This window comes from Danio rerio, chromosome 2 (assembly GCF_052040795.2).
Source record: "Danio rerio strain M-AB ecotype USA chromosome 2, GRCz13ab, whole genome shotgun sequence".
Classification (NCBI taxonomy): Eukaryota; Metazoa; Chordata; class Actinopteri; order Cypriniformes; family Danionidae; genus Danio; species Danio rerio.
Genome location: NC_141022.1, coordinates 23,568,284 through 23,582,197, shown reverse-complemented (window position 1 = coordinate 23,582,197; position 13,914 = coordinate 23,568,284).

The following is a 13,914-nucleotide window of genomic DNA, read 5'->3' as shown; positions in this document are numbered from 1 at the left end:
GATGAAGTATGGGCTGTAAAACCCACTCTCCATCTCGGCTGGAGGAACCGGCTCGATTGCACCCTTCGCCAGGAGGGCAGCAATCTCCTCTCGCAAGACAGGGGCGGACAGGGGGTTGACCCTGGAGAAATACACGCCCGTAAACTTGGGGGGCCGTTTCGCGAACTGAATCGCGTAACCGAGTCTGATTGTGCGTATGAGCCACCGCGAGGGGCTGGCCCGCGCTAACCAGGCAGGCAGAGCCCTCGCTAATGGAGTCATCGCTACAATCGCTGACGTACCAGCGGTGGGGCAGCGCGGAGTGGGTGTGCTGATCCGGGAAGCACGAGGGTCCCGCGGAAAAGCTGGAGGAGAGCGATTCGCTCTGGCTCCGCACCCTGACTCCGGAGAGGGGGCTGGAGGGCTGAGGGAAGGGAGACCGTCCCCCCAGCGCTCGTGAGCCACTGGCGAAGCACGTAGAGTCTGCGAGCCGGAAGGCAGCGCGTCCCGGACTGGCAGAACTCGTGCAGTCACATCCGGGGAAGGGAAAAAGTGCTCTTTTACTGATGTTTTGGTGGCACTGAAAAGTACCGTTGTTATCGGGGCCCCGCCCTCCAGCGGGGAAAGAGCAAGTTTCCTCTTCTCCGGATGGCCTGTCTCAGGGACGCTTCGCGGTCCGTTTACCGGACTTAACGGCGCCCTGGGCAGGAGGGGCTGCCTGCTTTCGAGGTGAACGCCGCGCCCGCTTGGCCGGAGGCGCAGGCGGGGGCGGGGCAGCACTCGTTGGCGGGCGCCCTCGGCGAGGAACAGCGGAGGTGGATGGCTCGGCGGGCGGAGCGGGCTTACGGCCACGCCGATAGATGACATTGCCCATCGCATCCGACTGCTCTTTCACCGCCTTGAATTCCTGGGTGAATTCACCGACGGTGTCGCCGAACAGGCCAGCCTGGGATATGGGCGAGTCAAGAAAGCGAACTTTGTCAACGTCGCGCATATCGGCCAGGTTTAGCCAGAGGTGGCGTTCCTGAACCACAAGTGTGGACATCGTCCTCCCCAGCGCACACGCGGCGGACTTAGTAGTCCGAAGAGCATAGTCGGTCGCGGTGCGCAGCTCATGTAATAAGCTTGGGTTGGACCCGCCCTCGTGCAGCTCGGCCAGCGCCTGCGCTTGGTAGCGCTGGTAGGTGGCCATCGCGTGCAAAGCAGAAGCAGCCTGGCCCGCAGCCTTATAAGCTCTGGCTCCGAGGGAGGCAGACAACCTACAGGCTTTGGACGGGAGGCGGGGCAAACCCCGCCACGTAGAGGCGCCGCGCGGACAAAGATTGACCGCGATAGCGCGCTCCACTGACGGGATCGCCTCATACCCCCTGGCAGCTCCGCCGTCAAGGGCGGTGAGGGCGGAGGCACTCGCAGCACGGGCAGAGAAAGGTGCCCTCCAGGACTGCGTGAGCCTACTGTGCACTTCCGGGAAGAAGGCGACGAGAGGCTTCGAAGGCTTCGCCTTCTGGTCCTCTACGTAGCACCCATCTAGTCGGTCCGGCCGCGGAGCTGGGGGATAAACCATCTCCAACCCCACGGCCGAAGCAGCCCGGGAAAGCACGGCTAACATGTCCGCTTCAGGATCCGATTTGACAGCGCTCACCTGCCCGGAGGGGGCGAGCGGGTCCGGATCTTCGTCGGACAGTGAAAGCCCACCCTCCGATGCCGCGGAGGACATCTGATCTCCGGTGTCAGCGAGTGTGAGAGCTACCATCTGGTTAGACGGATCACTCTCACCACCCGAAGCTTGGATGGAGCGCCGTGAGGAGCGAGAGGTCCGCGAGCCCGTGGGCGGCGGATTAGCTCCCGCTGAAACCCTCAGATCTGCCCGAGCGCCCGCTGCTTTTTTAGAGCAGGAGGCAACTGGGGTGGCTCGCTCTCTTGCGAAAGTTAGCCGCGATCTTAGCTGTGCAACGGTCATGGCATCGCAATGACGACATGAACCGCCCGCGAGCACCGCATTAACATGCTGGACCCCCAAACATGCAATGCAGTGATCGTGTCCATCATCCGGAGACAGGAAACCCCCGCATCCAGAAACGCACAGTCGGAGCGCCATCCTGAAAAGGACGTGCTGCACGACTGTGTTGCTCTTTTAGGAAAGTTGCAACTATACGCACCGCTCTGGAGGACCGGACCCAAAGAACCGCAGGCAAGGGAGTAACCCAGCTCGACCGTCTGCCACCGCGAAGACCCACTCTGGACCGGGAGACACACTCGTTCGCTCTGAAGTGCTGATCAGCAAAGAGGAACCCTCATCGACTCACTCAGAAAGGATCTGAAGCGAAAAGGATGGCGTCTGCTGGCTTCAGGTGTGCTTATATGCTGAGATAATTGCAGATGTCGCACACCTGCGCAAGCTTACGCTGCCAATTAATTTCATTCATTGGCCCGTTCAATACTCTCCAGATAAGCGGCTTCTGATCCGAATCCTCCCATTCATGGCACTGAAGTTCCCCAACCGAAGGGGAACTCACGTTTAAATGTGAACATGCAAAAACACGTACTTTATGCTTGCTAACCAAGCATGTAATGCTGGTATGTGTTGTGATAAAAGTATAACAAATACTAAAAGTGTTATGATAAAAGTATATCAAATATACCCCCCCCCCCCCCCCAAAAAAAAAAAAAAAAAAAACATTGCATTGTTCCAAAACATAGATGACTGAAATCATTATTTTTGTCCATGCCATTCACTTACTTTGCTGTTTGTTTTTTTCAACAGGACTTGTGATCACACTAAATGCTTCTGTGGAAGTGATGTAGAGTGTGGTGAAATAGGTGAGAATATGTGGATCTCAGCAAAATTTGGCAAAAGTGGTCACAAGAGACAAGGTAGTGTGGGCATGGAAATGGTAATCTTTCCCTGATGAACTTGAAAAAAAGACATAGTGTCATAGTATATCAAATGTTTATTTGCTATTTATTTATTTGTTATTATTTAGTAAAAAAAACTTCTAACATGGTTTGTATTGCAATAATGTAATATCTGCAGTAGGCATAACTGCAAGGCTTCATAATCTTTGACATGCCTTTTCTTCACCTTCATATTCACCTATATAAACATATAGTTTATATTCACCTATATAAACATAGACACAGAAGACTTGTTTCTAGAACAGGTGCTTTGCTGCACCACCTGTTTGCTGTAGAAACTGAAGTTAAGGTTCCACAAAGACTACTTTTCATGTCTACTTTTACTTTATACTACTGTAAAGATGCCAAGTTGATGTACACTGTAATTTGTTAGGATGGGATAATATTTAGTGTAAATACAAATATTTTAAACGATGGAATCCCATGGTTAAAATATCCAAATACTGAGAAAATTGCGTTTAAAGTTGTGTGAATAAAATGCTTAGCAATGCAAATCCCTAATCATCTGGGTCAGCCAGAATCTGCAGACTTTACATTGCTATTTCTGACCAAAACTTTGTAAAAAATCTGTGGGTTTATGTGGAATGATTTTGAGAGTATAGTAACCAAAAGCTAAACAAATATAATTTGGAATAATTTTTTATTTAACTTTTATTTAAGATTTACAATTCATATCTAATTAGAATCACTTGTTTGGCAAACAAAGTACAGTAAGTCTGATATAATATCTAATTACTATTAGACAGCTAGGGCATCACGGTGGGGCAGTGGGTTGCACGCCTCACAGCAAGCTGGGTCAGTTAAAATTTCAGTGTAGAATTTGCATGTTCTCATCGTGTTGGCGTGGGTTTCCTCCGGGTGCTCTGGTTTCCTCCACAAGTCCAAAAACATATGGTATACGTGAATTGGGAAAGCTAAATTGTCCGTACTAAGTGTGTGTGAATGTATATGGATGTTTCCCAATATTGGGTTGCAGCTAGAAGGGCATCCGCTGCGTAAAACATATGCTGCATAAGTTGGCGGTTCATTATACTGTTGCGTCCCTGGATTGAATGAATGAATAACTTAATAAAAAACATCTACATAAGTAAACAAATAGACTAATGGGCTAAAAATTCAGCAGAGTTCTACAACAATCTACTACAGATGGCAAAAAATAGACACCTGTTTTGATGAGTGCACTTAATTCAAGGGAAGCACCAAAAAATTATCAGCCAAATATGATAAGCTGATGGAAAAAACGGGCAAAAATATAAGCAATGCTGCACCACACCGCCCAGCAAAGTCAAAGCTATTGCAGTTCATCATATTAAGTGCTAATATCATAATTTAAGACCAAATATTAGAGAAAGTTTTTGCAGAAATAATGAAAAAAGTATTAAATAAAGTAACAACATATCTGTAATAGTTTAATAAACAGTAATGTCAGAAAAAACAGTCAACATTCTTTTGGATCTGATCGTTTTTCTTTTCAGTTGAATTTCCATTAAGAATGATATTATTTGATGAATGAAATCAATATATGATGTCCTTCATAGTTCTACAGCACAATTTCGAGAATAAGGAGCATTAATCATAATTGCATGTCATATTTTATGTCATTATTAATCTAGTTCAAACGACATATTTGTGTAGCTCATCTGATAGACTGATCATTCCCTGTGTGATAACATATGAGAGTAATTCACCTTTCTTACATTTTTCTCCAACAGGTCAGCAAGGATATAGAAATATTGATATTTCAATGTCAATAGACCTTCAGTCTCTCTATAAAATCATTTTAAATTGAATTAAACCAGCAGCAAAAATAATTCCACTATATTTAGGGGGATGTTCAATGCCACAGTGTTTTAGTGTCTTCAGGGCCGAGAATAAAACCATATTTATATGATGTGAGCTGCCTCAGTCTGAGCTCGCATACACAATCAAGTGTAGCCCTTAGGACACTACACCTCTCACATGTGATTATAACCAACCTGACACTGAGCCCACTCCATTTTTAGATGCTTAAGCACTTCCATTACAACTGAGAGGACACTTCTCTTCATTTTGATCACAACAGATCTACATGCTCTTGGGTGACTGATAGTGTTCATGTTATACACTGTCACATAATGTCACATAATATACAGGGGTTGGAGATTGAAAAAGAAACTCTAGCCAATTCAGGTCATGTCCACATGTACACAGGTACTTTTTAAAACAGTTTTCCCAGCTTTTGTTTTGAAAAACACACACAAAAAAAAGCTATGTGATGCAGGTTAAAGGCATGCCGAACCAACAAAACACATCCAACAATTGTGTAATTAACATGGAGCAATGGTAGGTGTTTAGGAACCAAAACAAACTCCTCTAAAAGTTTGTTTTAGTGAGCTGTTTCAAACTGCCGAAACAAACTCAAAACGAACTTCATTTTTTTTGTTGGAATTTACATCATTTCAGTTCATTCTTGAATTTTGTTTGAGGTACATTGGGGCCTTTAGTCTATGAATTATTTACCCTCAAGGCATCCTAGATGTATGACTTTCTACTCTCAACCAAATTCAATCGAAGTTAAAAAAATAATAATAATATATAAAAAAAATTATATATATATATATATATATATATATATATATATATAGATAGATAGATAGATAGATAGATAGATAGATAGATAGATAGATAGATAGATAGATAGATAGATAGATAGATAGATAGATATGTATGTTTTCAGCTGTCCAAAACTATTCCAATAAACTGCATTCAATAAAAAATGCCTCATACAGCTTCAGGGGTGAATAATTTACTCCTGTAGGAAATCGATGCATTTTTATAAGCCAAATATCCATATTTAAAACTTTATAAACAGTTTGGTGTAACTTATGGTAAAATACTCTTGCCTTCCTGTTCTTTTTCTTCTTTTGAGAGCATTCATTAGTACGATAAGCTGGAAATTTTAATTATAATGCTTTTTTTTTATAATCGCTACAGGAGACTTTTATTCACCCTCTGGAGCTTCATGTGAGGCTTTTTATTATTGATGTTTATGGATTATTGGAGTTGTTTTGTACTTTTGAACAAGAAAAGAGCAACACATTTCAGAGCTTGAAAAACTGAAGATGATAATAAAAAAATAACAAAATACATTTTGACTGCATTTGAAAGAAAAAAGGCACATACATCCTAAAATGCATATAGGGTGGATAAATTATGGTGAACTAACCCTTTAATCAATTAATTCAAAAACTCACTCGATAACAAACCCACCTATGACTTGATTCTGCTGTCATTTCATTCAGTGCTTTATGTACGTACTGTAAAAACAATCATATATGCCTTAATATGTTTATAATAAATATTATGTTCATTTGTAAGACCAAAAAACTGGAAGTGTTTAAACTGTAAGCTCATTTTCACTATTTCAAAAATATTTTGAAAGAGTTGATGTCTAATATATAAGGACATTGTTTTCCAAAGAAGTACATTTATATAAGCAGTATTGTCCATCAGAGCTTGTATTTGATGTAAGTGCCTGGATCAAGCCTGTTTCATTGGTCCTATAGGATTAGTATGTTGGCACTTGCCTGTATTCTGTAAAAGAGCACACAAAGAACAGCGAGCTCCATATGAGGGTCTCATCCAGATGCCAGCCTTCATCTAACCTTTAATAATGTTGAGATGGCTTGCTTTGTTGAAGTGGTAGGTTTTTATATTTTTTACCATGTGATGGTTGTAACACCAGTGAACTAACATGTAAAATAAAAGATTCAAAAGAGAAGGCTAATAAAAGAGTCTATTAAGGAATTAACATTTAACAAAGGCTTACAGACTCTCTTGGGGCAGTAAAGACTTCTGATAGTCCATTACACTTAATTAGAAGTGAAGTTCATTCATTCATTTTCTTGTCAGCTTAGTCCCTTTATTAATCCGGGGTCGCCACAGCGGAATGAACCACCAACTTATCCAGCAAGTGTTTACGCAGCGGATGCCCTTCCAGCCGCAACCCATCTCTGGGAAACATCCACACACACATTCACACACACACTCATACACTACGGACAATTTAGCCTACCCAATTCACCTGTACCGCATGTCTTTGGACTGAGGGGGAAACCGGAGCACCCGGAGGACTACAATGAAGGTGATACAGCACACGAGCTGCTTATTTACTCCTACGGAGAAATGCTGTAAAACTCCATCTTTACCTCTCTCACTCTCTTTTTGGACATTTGACCTCATGCTGTGCATGTGTTGGAGTTTTGTTTGATACATTTAGAAAGAGTGTTTTCTTTGAGCAGGCCAAATTAGAGGTACAGGATAAGGCTACACTGCTGTATTAAAGAACAAAATTGTATTGCAAATAATATATAAATATAAATATATTTATAGATTTTAATGAAAAAAAATCTAATTATGAATGGAAAGCATCGCCAATGCACCGCGATGCATTGGCGATGATATCGAATTAAACCAAATCAATGGCAAGATAAACGTAACCGAACCAAATCGTGAGACCAGTGTAAATTCACACCCCTGTTCATTACAATTATAGACCTTTTTCTTGGCAACTGCATGGAGGGCGCGATAGTGACCAGCATCTTCCGGTAGAATGTTTAGAACGTCTGTTTACAGCGTTTACAACCCATAATTTGTGATACAAAAATGGGTTTCAATAGCGTTTATATAGTGGATTACGGAATTTTTTTGATGACACACAACTTTGAAAGGTGTGTGTTAAAGCTGTTATAATCCGTCAGATCTGTGGTTCAAGCGCTAGAGAAAAACAGTATCGTAAACCATGTTTCTTTTCGCTCTGCTTAATCACGTGCCACAAAAAAAGATATTTAAAATAAAGCGTTTGCGCCCTGCGTTTTGTGCTCTGCACATGGACCGTCAAAATAGAGCCCCTAGTTTATTTCCTGGGTATGGAGAGCATTTTTCAGACTCCTAGGTGTGACCGTCTGTTTCTCATCAGGATACCACCCTTAGTCCAATGGACTAACCGAGAGTAAGATCCAGGAGGTGGGATGACTCCTACAAACCATGTCACCAGAACTCTTGAGCCACAGTCACCAAAACTCTTGAAACAAGTCTCTAGGCTGGGCCAAGTATCGCAAAATTTCCTCCCACTAGACTCACACCCTTCCAATACATAACAGCCCCCCCTGTTTTCCTGGTCGGGAGAGCCCTCTGACATTCCAGCTGTCAACCACTGGTTCCGAGAGAGCAAAGAGGTCTGGGACTCAGCCCACCATCATCTCCAGAGGGATGTAGGGAGACATAAAGGTACTGCTTATTGTCGCCACTCTGCCACACTTAACTATCAAGTCGACCAAAGAGTTTGGCTATCCACTTGGGGTATACATCTCTGTCAGCCATGCAAGAAACTAAGTCCCAGATTTGTTGGTCCCTTTCTTTATCACCATAAGGATCAACACAGTCACTTACCGGTTACCACTTCTTCCTGAATACAAGATAGACCACATTTTTCGCCTTTCACTTCTTAAACCTTTTTACCTTCCTATTTCCACAGAACCTGGCCCTGTAGAAGCACCTCCTCCTCCTCTCCTTGTTGAAGCGAAGAATGGTCCATCTACTCTATCAGAAAAAAAAATAGTCAATTCTAAACGGTGTGGGGGTAGATTGGAACATTTAGTGGATTGGGAAGGACATGGCCCTGAAGAAAGGTCTTGGGTACCTAAAGATGGCATTCTATATCTGGTCTTGCTCAATGAATTCCACAGTACTCCTCCCGAATGTCCTGCTGTCACAGCTAGGCCAGGTTCTTCCCATACTCAATCACCATAATCACCCCGATCACACATCATTCCTGCTCATCACTCCAGCACCCCAAATACCCTCGCCAACCCTCATTCAGTGCCCGGCCTTGTTGCTACAAAGAAGGACTGCACTCTCCTCATGGTCAGTGTCATTACATTTTCTCCAATTTTACTTACCTCTCTCATTCCCTGTGATCTCCAGTGTCAGTGTCTCTCCTCCCTGGTGTTGTTTCTCTTGGTCTCTCCTCTGGTTGTTGTCGATCCCCGAATCCGTTTATCTATGTGCCTGGCTTCTCTGCAATAACTCCTCCGGTTCATCTGGTCATCCATTTCCATCCTGCAAAGCTTTTACATTCAGTTAAATTTAAAGCCTGCCATCCTATTTAATAAACTGTTGTAATGCTTACATCTCTGGTTCATTTAATAAAAAGTGTGCCCCTGACTATTGTTTTGTCTTTATATTGTTCACTTGTCCATGACTTTAAATTTAAACACTGATCGGCTTTATTGTGCACTGTTACACTAATAATAGATAGACAGAAGAGTCTCTCTCTCTCGTGCACTGTGCAGTTACTGTTCAAGACCCCAGAATCAGTGTTAATTAGCACACATTAGCAGTAATTCACACAGCTGTCGGTGAGGCTGCTGGGACACACAGATTGAACTGTGATACTCTTCCTCAACCCAGACAAGGGCAGTCATGCTAAATTTGGCTACACTACTGCTATTACATAGAATGCACGATCAGAAAATGCAGAAAATTCAGAATAGAGTATTGTAGGACCGAGTGTCAGCTCATTTTAGGAGAGATTAGTGCATTCGGATGAGTGAGTGAGATTTCTCATGTGCTGGCCCATGTGTTCAGGATCACAAGAGGTTATGTAATATTTGAATATATTACATACTGTATCTCCTTTAATTAATTATTATTATAGGGGTAACTCACCCCAACAAAGGAAAATGCACTTACTATTTACTTACAATCAGGTTGTTTAAAAACTGAAAGGCTTTTTTTCTTCTGTTGAGTACAAAAGAAGACATTTTGAAAAAAAAAAAAAAAACACGTTAATATGATTTATAATTGACTCCCATAGCAAGATTTAAAAAAAAAAACAATCAAACAAACAAAAAACTATTACACAAATCAACAGCAGTTTCCAACATTTGTGAATTTAATTTTAGATTTAAAAAAATAATAAATAAATAAATAGTTTTAGAACAACTGGTGAGTAAATTTTTATTCAAATGTAATTCAATATTTAATATTTATATAACACTTTTAAGCATATCATTATTTTTTGTATTAATAATAATAATAATAATAATATTATTATAATCACCATCACTGTTGCCCTTGCAGGCTGCTGGAGAATGCTCATATTTAAGTAAACTACATATCCCATCATCCATTTCAATCACACACACCAGTCCCAGTTCATTCTCTGATTACATTCACAGAGCTGAAGCCATTCAGGACTAATCATATGGACTATTTAGAGACTATTCTAACACACTCCCTTTGCTGAGTCTTGTTTCCTGTAAGTAAGCATAATTTCAGCATTATCTTAAATCATCTACCATGTTTTGACCTTAATTGTTTCATTGATTCTGTTTGTTTTGCCACTTGTCTCGACCATTTGCCTCTTTATATCAACCACTTTTCTGGATATCCTACACTGTCTGTCCCTGTTTGATCCTTGGCTGTCTGAAATTTTTAGAAAAAGCTGCATTTGGATCCTAACCTCTGTTGCTATCCCACTATTTACAAATAGTAATAATAATAATAGATTAATAATAATATTATGATCACCAGCAGTGTTTCCCTTGCATGCTGCTGGAGAACACTCACATTCAACTGAACTACATATCCCATCATGCATTTCAATCACACACCAGTCCCAGTTCACTCTCTGATTTCACACAGCTGAAGACCTTCAGGACTAATCGCATGGACTATAGAGACTATTTTAACACACTTACTTTGCTGAATCTTTTGTCCTGTAAGCAAGCATAAATTGGATTGTCTACCATGTTTTGACCCTTATTTGTCTCATTGATTCTGTTTCTTTTGTCACCTATCTCGACCATTCATCTGCTTCTGTCTGTCCCTGTTTGATCCTTGCCTGTCTGAGATTTTTAAATAAAACTGCATTTGGATCCTCATCTCTGTTGCTACCAAACTCATTACAAATATTAATCATAATGACGATGATCATGATTATTATTATTTTTATATACATATTATGATTATGATGATGATTATTATTATTACTATTACTATTATTGTTATACTATTATTGATAGCATTAGTATTGTAATATTAATATGATATATTATTACATATTTCTTTATATGTTGAAATTCTTTTCAAATAAATAAATGTAAATTTGTGTTTTTGAGGTTGTGCACGTTAAAAAGTGAATTAAATAATAATGATAATGTAGATGTATTTTTATACACTACATGTATTATCATTACCTATTCTATTTTCTTTATATTAATACTACTTTAGTATACGTTTAATGCATGTACATATTAAATATTTAAGTTATGCAGAATGACTGTCATTTTTTGGTGTCAGAGCATATGCAGAAAATCATTTTACTAATTAATTTCAGCAAGGCATTGTTTTGGCTCTCAGCCCATCTCTCCACAAGTCATTTAGCTGTTGATGAAAGAGCTTTGTAGATATGCTTTGAGATGCTGCTCCAGGAAGCACTATCTTTTCTTGACAAGCTCAGTGTAATGAAGTGCTCTTGTGTTGTTTTGCCAAGTCTTCACATCCGATTCTCTTCAGTGCATTGGGACGCATCTGTTGATGAGACCACTTGTACAACAATTCCGAAAACAAAGATGAAGAGAATATTTGAAAGGAACACAACCCTGCCTTTTAGTCTCAAACCTTACTGAAACCCACCAAAACATTTGCTGTGAGGATATATGATCAATAGCCGCGTTTCCACTATTGCACCTAAAGCGAGTAAGTCAGGGGAGAGCCAAGGCCAGTCGCGTTTTCACTGTCACTTCCGGGGCCTGATCGGGCTAAAGCAGGGCTCTCTGGGCCAGCAGGCCTTGGGGGTGGAGTGAACCTTGGAACAAAGCGGGCCAGCTGGGGCTTCGGGGTGGAGTAAAAGGAGAGACGGACTTTGCCTAAGTCTGTTAAAGATGGCATGTCGTTATTACACTCGTTTTCCGATCACACACGAGTGCATGCGGCCAACAAATGAATAAATAAGGGAAAGAAAGCAGCTGGTCAGTTTAAGATAGGCTATTCCATAATACACATGATATACTAGGGACCTTTTTGCTTATGATCGCCCTTAAGTTTCCCTTTTAAATGTAAGGCTTTTGCATAAAATAATAAAGTTTTAAGTTGACATTTCCTTGCTGCGTCTTCCTTGATGATTCAATAGCGCATAGTAATCTTTACACCACACTAAAGACACTAAGCTTTTTACTCATCGTAGCACACATGCTGCTGATGATGTGACAATAAAGGTAATTTGATTTGATTTGACAGCAGCCAGTAAAGGTTGTCGAGAGTTTTCGTCAAGTTTAAAAGGTGTGTTTGTGTGTGATCCATCCGCGTTGAGATGCCTGTTTATGTGTGGGAGAGACCAAAGAGTACCCGCTTGACATCTCTGTTAATGCCGCAAGCGGCTTATTTCTTTTTAAATTAAACAAAAGCTTTAACAATGAGGGTATATACAATACATAAATCAAACCGTTTTAAAGCTATATATAACTTTCATTTTACAAAGACCTATCTGAAAAAAAGATTTTAAATATTTTCTAAAAACAATAAACACCGGAGGAGGTTTAAAATATTATTTAAAAAGTATTTGGATAAGATGATATTAATAAAATCGTGCAAACAGAGCATTTTTGTCTTGCGCAGCGCTGCTTTACAAACGCATTGGGGAAAACTGCAAACACAAAATGTGTTCTATGTCCTCCAACAAGTGTTTAGGTTTTATTTTGACGTGGATGTGGTAAAATTTAAAAATGAAACTTTAAACGTAGAGCTTTATTAGCTGCTGAGTGCAACGAAATATAGGCTATGCCTAGATTTTGTTAGGCTACTTGTTCTTATGTGCTGAAACAATAAACACTTTCCTTTACTTAAGATCACTGAATAATATGCAACATCCTGTAATTATTCTCTTCATTACGCCTAGAAAATAAATATGCTTTAGGTCTCTCCAGGGCATTTGGGCTGAATGTTTAACGACGACATTCATCAAAACGAGGATGTTATAAAATACATTTCCTACCCAGTTATCACCAGATAATTTCTGTGGTTTTATATTATGGATTGATGCGCTCACTGCACTGGGTCCCTCAGTTAGTGGCAGGACCTAACAGACGATGCCAACAGTCGGTCGGTGAGTAAACAAATATAATGAATAAAAATGGTATGCTTTATCTGCCTGATTCTCGCTGAAGTGGCCGGGTTGTGTGACGTTTGATTCAGGAGATGTTCTGGGGGCAGGGTTTGCGTGATGCGCTGCGAGCTACTAGCCCGACAGTGGAAACGCGACATGATTTCGGCCTCACTGATCAACCTCCCAGGCGATTGGCCTGGCCTGGCCCAATAAAAGTCCTGGCTCGCTCTGGCCCGACAGTGTGCCTATGTGTGTGTTTGTGTGTCTGAGAGAGAGAGAGAGTGAGAGAGAGTGAGAGAGACTTTTGCACCTTAAGGTGAGTTTTTGCGCCTAACTCACCTAAATATGTCTGACAAAATCATAAGTAGCTCAGCTTACAGAACATAGTAAACATAGTACACTACGTGCATTCAAGCACACTCACTATAATTAGCTGTTTTACTCCATAGAACTCCATATAAAGGCCAACTTTTTCAATAAGGCCTAAATGCTCAATGGTGTCAAAAGATGTTCAAGAGTAAAAATGACAAATTTGACCTCTTCCCAATAGGAAAAACCACCAACAAGAATGCATGATTATATGGTGTCATGGCTTTCCAATCAAAAAATGTCATTATGATAGAAGTCAATAGGGCAAAAACAGCCATGAAAAACAAAAGGGTAGTCCATTTAAACAATATAGAAGGACTAATTTAGCCATTTGATTTGCTTTGCCTCACAGGGCTCTTGCAAGAGAGGGTTCAGGCAAGTGAGAACACTCTCAGTAACGGAAATGAGTGTAGTTAACTCAAATTTTCCTGAAAGTTAATTCTACTCATTTGAAAAGAGTTTTGAACAGTGTTGAAGGTAATTAGTTTATGTAAAGCAGATAA